This window comes from Apium graveolens, chromosome 11 (genome assembly GCF_009905375.1).
Source record: "Apium graveolens cultivar Ventura chromosome 11, ASM990537v1, whole genome shotgun sequence".
Taxonomy (NCBI): Eukaryota; Viridiplantae; Streptophyta; class Magnoliopsida; order Apiales; family Apiaceae; genus Apium; species Apium graveolens.
Window position 1 is genome coordinate 174262768 of NC_133657.1, and position 6212 is coordinate 174268979.

Here is a 6212-nt window from a genome sequence, read left to right on the forward strand (position 1 = left end):
ATGTGCCAACGCAATCTGGCATACACTATCCATTCCACGACTTGCCTTAATCTCTTGGATTGCTTCTCAATCGAGATTACCTACTATGGATAGGCTTCCTACATGTGGAATCCAAAATTTCTTGCAGTGTACTCTGGATTGCCTGTTTGTTGTTGTCTTACCTCCTTGATCCTGATAATTTTAGAGTGGACTAGAGCCAGTCCTGTATGTAGATCAGATTCTTAAGATTCTCTTTATGGCCGTTATATAATATTAGAACATTGTTCGCCAAGAGAAAGAGGGAGAGTTTTCCTTTGCCTCCAAGAACGGTTCTTCTGCAAATATCTCAACTTCAAAATACAAGGCTAGATTGAGAAGTTGTGCAGGAGATATATTCAATAAAGTTACAGATAGACCTCACGGTGAAATATAGTAATATAATACGTGCTTCAAGGTTCAAGCTATTGAAAGAACAGAGTTGTGATAATAATTAACAGCTTATATTGCAATTTTTAGGAGCTGGGAAACATCTTCACAACACTTATTTTTCCTCTTTTTGGCACTAGATAATACATTGCTTTGAACAAGTGTTATTTGAACTCCATAAGCCAGCCCTCTGGATTTACATGTTGTAGTTTCAAAATATATTTTCTCACTTGTGTTGAATGTTTATTTCCAATACAGTGGCATCGAATTTATGATCTTCAATCATCCCCGTGAAAACTTGAGTACCTGGGGTCACTCAGAAGTGCGTTCTCTATCTCTATATAAGTTGTCCTGTGTCTGCTATTGTAGCAAAGACAAGAGTTGTAAGGAATGACTGGCTAGTGCAACTGTATATTTTTGATATTGTTTAGTTTATAATCCACTAATGTTACTCAATTGAATTGGAAAAACTTATAGAAAAAAAAATTAGGAATCGTACAAGCAGTTTTTACTCTTGGAGTAAGAGAACTTATTCCATCCTCACAAACATATTAGGAATACATGGGACGGAGGAGGGAGATCTAAAAAACCTTAGGTAGTGAGACCATAACCATAAGGGAAGAGTGGATCATAATGTGAATCCCCAACGTTCATTGGAAGCTGCTCAACTTTCCTGAACCAGGTCCGTGAAGACTTGGCACTGAATGCATAATCGCCATATAGAACATCCGCCACACCTTGCCCTTCGGATCCTGGTAGCCATGCTGCGACAAGAGCGTCCATTTGTGAAAGGTAAGGCTCAACTACCAAAGGTCTGCCTGAGATCAATACAACCACACATTTACATTGATGCAGACGTTGTTGATTGCGCTTATACCATTTGCAGGAATGGTTAAGTTAAATTGTCTCCATCACTTTCTGCAGATGGTGGTTCTCCAACAGCAACAATAGCATAAGAATAGTTGTTCAATTTAACGTATTCAGGATCAGGGTCCTCAATATAATCCACCTCTGTTGTCGGATCAATTGTGGCCATTACAGCGTTTAGTATTGTCGTTCCTGTGCATCAAATATAATTAAACTTGGGACATTAAACAACAAAACAATATATTTGACTACAAAGAGGATGGTTATGATCAATACCATCGGTTGCATTGTTGCCGCTAACTCCCTGCCACTCAATAGTCCAGCCACCGCATTGGTATCCTAAATTATTAGCATGACTACCAGCAACTAGAATTCTGTTAGACTTTTTAGGCAGTGGAAGTAAAGGTGTATCAGCGGCTTTTCCATTCTTCAAAAGCACAAGTGATTTCCTCACAGCTTCTCTTGCCAATTCTCTGTGCTCCTGTAGTTGGCCAAACAAGTTGTTAAATTAACTAACAAAATCAATTATAGTTTGATTCTGAAAAATGTGAACAACTAACCTTGCAACCGAGATACTTGACATAGCTTAGATCTGCTATTGGATTTTCGAAGAGACCCATGGTAAACTTGACCCTCAAAATTCTTTTGACAGCATCATCAATTCGGTCCATAGGAATGATATTGTTTTTCACCAAGTAGCTCATATCATTGAAAAACTCCGTATAGTTTATGGGAATCATGATCTAAATAAACTTTCCAGGTTAGTTACAAAAATCTGTATATAAATGAAATAAGATAAAATAGCTACTAGCTCTACAGGAATCTTCACAGTACGAGTAAACAGTAACAGTATAGGTTAACAAAGCTAATGGCTAACCATGTCAACTCCCGCTTGAACTGATCGCCGAAGTTCATCAGTGTAGTTATGGTGGACTGGGTAATCAATCTTATCAACACCCTTCCAATCTGATATAATAAAACCCTGCACCAGTTACTCGCAAATTAGCACTAGTCATGTAATGTAATAGTCTGAAGTGGACCGTATGTACAGAAATACTTACTCTGAACCTGAGGGTGCCCTTGAGAAAAGTAGTGAGCAGATCGTGATTAGCATGCATCTTAACTCCATTTAAGCTGGAATAAGAAGCCATGACTGTGGAGACACCTTTTATGATCGCAGAGTAGTAGCCAGGCATATGAATTGTGAGCAGGTCATGCCAATCTACCACTGTGTTGTTTTCATTGATTCCTTTATGTGTGCCTCCATCTCCAACGAAGTGCTTTGCACACGCCATAACCTTATCTCTTTTTTTTTTAATTGTTACAAAACAAGTTAAGAATGTAATTAGAACCCGGGAGTTGCACTAAGCAATACCAATGTTTTATAGTTCTTTATTACTTACTTTCCAGCAACGAAAGGTACACCAAGTTCGTGATTTGCAGGAATTTGGCCTTGTAAACCACGAACAAGTTCAGTCATTTCTTGCACAATTTCTGGATTCTCACTGTAGCTCTCGTAGCACCTTCCCCATCTCGGATCTCTGCAAACCTGTTTAAATATTCGGAGATGTATAAATTAATTTGTCACAACAAAGGAATTAATGAAATAGATTCTTTATATAGTAGCATGATCATTTGACAACAAAAATACGAATTCTACCAAAGCTAGAGCTTGAGCAACCTAAGGTTATAGATAATTTCCATATTATATAAAGAAGTACAGGTAACATGTTTACATACCGCTATACATGGAGCAAAAGCATAGGGAATGCCAGTCGCTCTCATTTCAAGAGCGGTTGCACTACCTATTCTCCTAACAAGATCCGGATCCCTGCATAATCACAACATACATTTAACATGCCTTCAAACCTCAACATATGACTCCTAACAACAGCATTGCATTGTATTTGGTATTACATTAATTCTATTGATACTTGCCTGGTTGAGCCGAGGCCTACATTGTGAGGGAAAATGGTGGCCTTATAAACATTGTTGTTGCCATGAACAGCATCAATCCCATAAAACATTGGAATCCCAAGTCTGGTTTCCAGACAAGCTTTCTGATACTGGTTAACCATATTAATCCAATCCTCTGCAGATGCCTGCATACGTGGCACGCTACCTCCACCACTGAGTATGCTTCCAAGGGAGAAATTAGAGAAACTTCTCATCATCTCAACCGTAAGATTTCTGCGATCTATCTGAGCCATCTGACCGATCTTCTCTTCTACTGTCATTCTACCGACAAGATCCATAACTCGAACATTTACAGGCTTACTTGGATCCTTGTAAGCCATGTATTCTTGAGATTCCCCATACATGACACGCATAATAGTAAGAGCAGCAGGAGTCCCACTGCAGGGATTAATTTACTTGACCTCATGGCCCTGTGAATTACTTCTTTATTATCTGTGTTGTCAAAAACAGATCAATTACGTACCCAATTAGTAAACCCAAGAAAAGCAGTAGAGATAGTTCTATAAACAGCTACATTCGTGATTAATGTGAACCTACAAAAATTATGTATTTATAATCGAGCACGTATAAGATTCATAATAGAAATTGAAAGGTAAGGTTTAGTTTGTACTACATATGAACAATTACTAGCATATAAGATTTATCACGTGAAACTTCATCAATCCCGTGTAACCTATTAGACTCAGTCTCGTTAATAATTGTACTCCTCCAAATAAATTCTAGGTATTAGACAATGAGCCAAGAACAAATCCCACGAATGAACTCAAACAACATTAAAATAGCAGATATATTTTAATTTTCATGCATGCACATTACACAGAATTTACAGTGAAATATAATTACCCAAGCGGTAGATGGAACTGTAAAGAGGGAAGTAAGAAGAGTTAAACTAACTAAAGAAGAGAGTGAAGTGGAGCAGAGAGATAAGTACATGCTAAATAGAGTTCAAAGGAGAGATTTGTGGATCGGTTGGACTAATTGGATAAGTATTAGGATTCTTGTAAATTAAAACTTGGTATTACCAAGTAAACCGGTTTTTTTGTTTTGACTGTTTAAGTTCAAAAAGAAAAAATGACAAAAATAGCTGATTTTTGAAAAAATTTAACAAAAATAGCTATTCTAAAAAAAATGGCCAATTTTGGCCGATTGAATACTCCACTGTCAGTTGGGTATCCCAATTTGTATAAGATACTCCACTGATAGTTGAGTATCTTATATAAATTGGATACTCCACTACCAGTTGGGTATCTTATATAAACTAGATACTCCACTGATAGTTGGGTATCTCATCGGCCAAAGTTGGCCAACTTTTCAGAAATTGGTTATTTTTGTCAATTTTGTGTAAAAATAGGCTAAATTTGTCCTTCACCCGTTCAAAAAAGGTAGTCACTTAAAAAAAAATTATTTCTTTTTTGCTTATACATTTGAGATATAATATTATGTTTATTTCGCCACCTCATTATCATATTAGTAATTAATAATTATTTTTCTTAATAAGCGAAATCGCTTATACATGTATTAATTTTGGTTTTATCAATTTTTGGTACCACTAATTTTTGATTTCACTTATTTATTCATGTATATATTATAATTCTATTATTTTATTTTTATTATCTTATACTTTATACTTATACGTGTCTTGTAATTCTATTAAATTTGATTTATTTTTGTTATTTTATACTTCTACATGTGATTCTCTATTAAGTTTAGTTTTGTTTTTGTTTCACCATTTTAGCTTTAACCCGTGTGTTTGTAATTCTCTTATATATTGTTAATTCAATATATCATACATTTTTGGTTTCATCAACATTTGATTTCACCCATTTTGAATTTATTACAACTCTAAATGTATATAATTTTTATTCTTCATATACTTCTATGTGACTTATAATATTATATGTATTATTTTACCCGTTATATTTTCCATATGACTCAATAATATATTTTAATTAAATAATAAAATTTTTGAAATCGTATTATAATTATAATATTTATATTATAGTCATAACACAAATATCGTACTCAATGGTTTAGGTTGGGTTTTTGAGTAAAAATTAAAAATTTTGATATGACACTTGTACAACTATAATTTTTAAAAATTATTTAAATACAGATTATCAACTAGTCTATGTATAATTAGGTTAAAAAGTTAAGTCACCATAATTATAAAATGAATTCTAGGTTAAAAATAAAACACGAGAAAAATTGTAAAAGTATTGAGTTATTAAAATTATCTAAGAACAATAGTTAATGAAACTTGATTAATAAATTATATTACATTAGAATCTCCATAAATCAATATTCTTGGGATAAAAATATATATATATATATAGAGAGAGAGATTATTTATTTATCGATTAATAAATATTTTAATTTTTATTAATAAATTCATTTAAATATAATTTTTAAATTTTTTAATAGTTTCTTTACTATATTTGATATTTAAATGTACCTAAAATTTATTATGGTTATAATAATATATATTTGGTATTTAATTACATTCATTTTTTAAAATTATAAATTAGTTTAGTGCATGTATGCATAAAACTAATAATAGTACAAATTAGGTGTAGTACATAGTACTTGAGAAAACAGGTTCAACATGCGTAGAATATTGAAAGGTACAAACAAAGTCAATCAGCTATGTATTTAAAATATTTTAATATCACAATCATAAATCTATATTATCTTAAAGGCTACTAATACCCATTTAGAATTTACCCACTAAATTTACCCATAAATTTACCCATGACCCATAATTCATTTTATTTTTTAACACATAAAACTTTATATTATACACATATCCATGAATCTTTCACATTTAAATCCATTATAACCATTTAGAAACTAACATAATATACACCTAACCCACTCCCTGATTGTAGCAACTGAATAGTACGTTTGAATTTTTTTGAATTATTCTCTCTCAGAACTGCTGCATAACTCCAGCCTCCTATGATCTT

The 6212-nt window shown here is 33.2% G+C and overlaps 1 pseudogene; it reads right to left on the reverse strand.

Moving 5' to 3' along the window:
- Positions 1–807: 807 nt before the first annotated feature.
- LOC141696675 (uncharacterized) lies at positions 808–3622 on the reverse strand (annotated as a pseudogene).
- Between the last annotated feature and the right edge of the window lie 2590 nt (positions 3623–6212).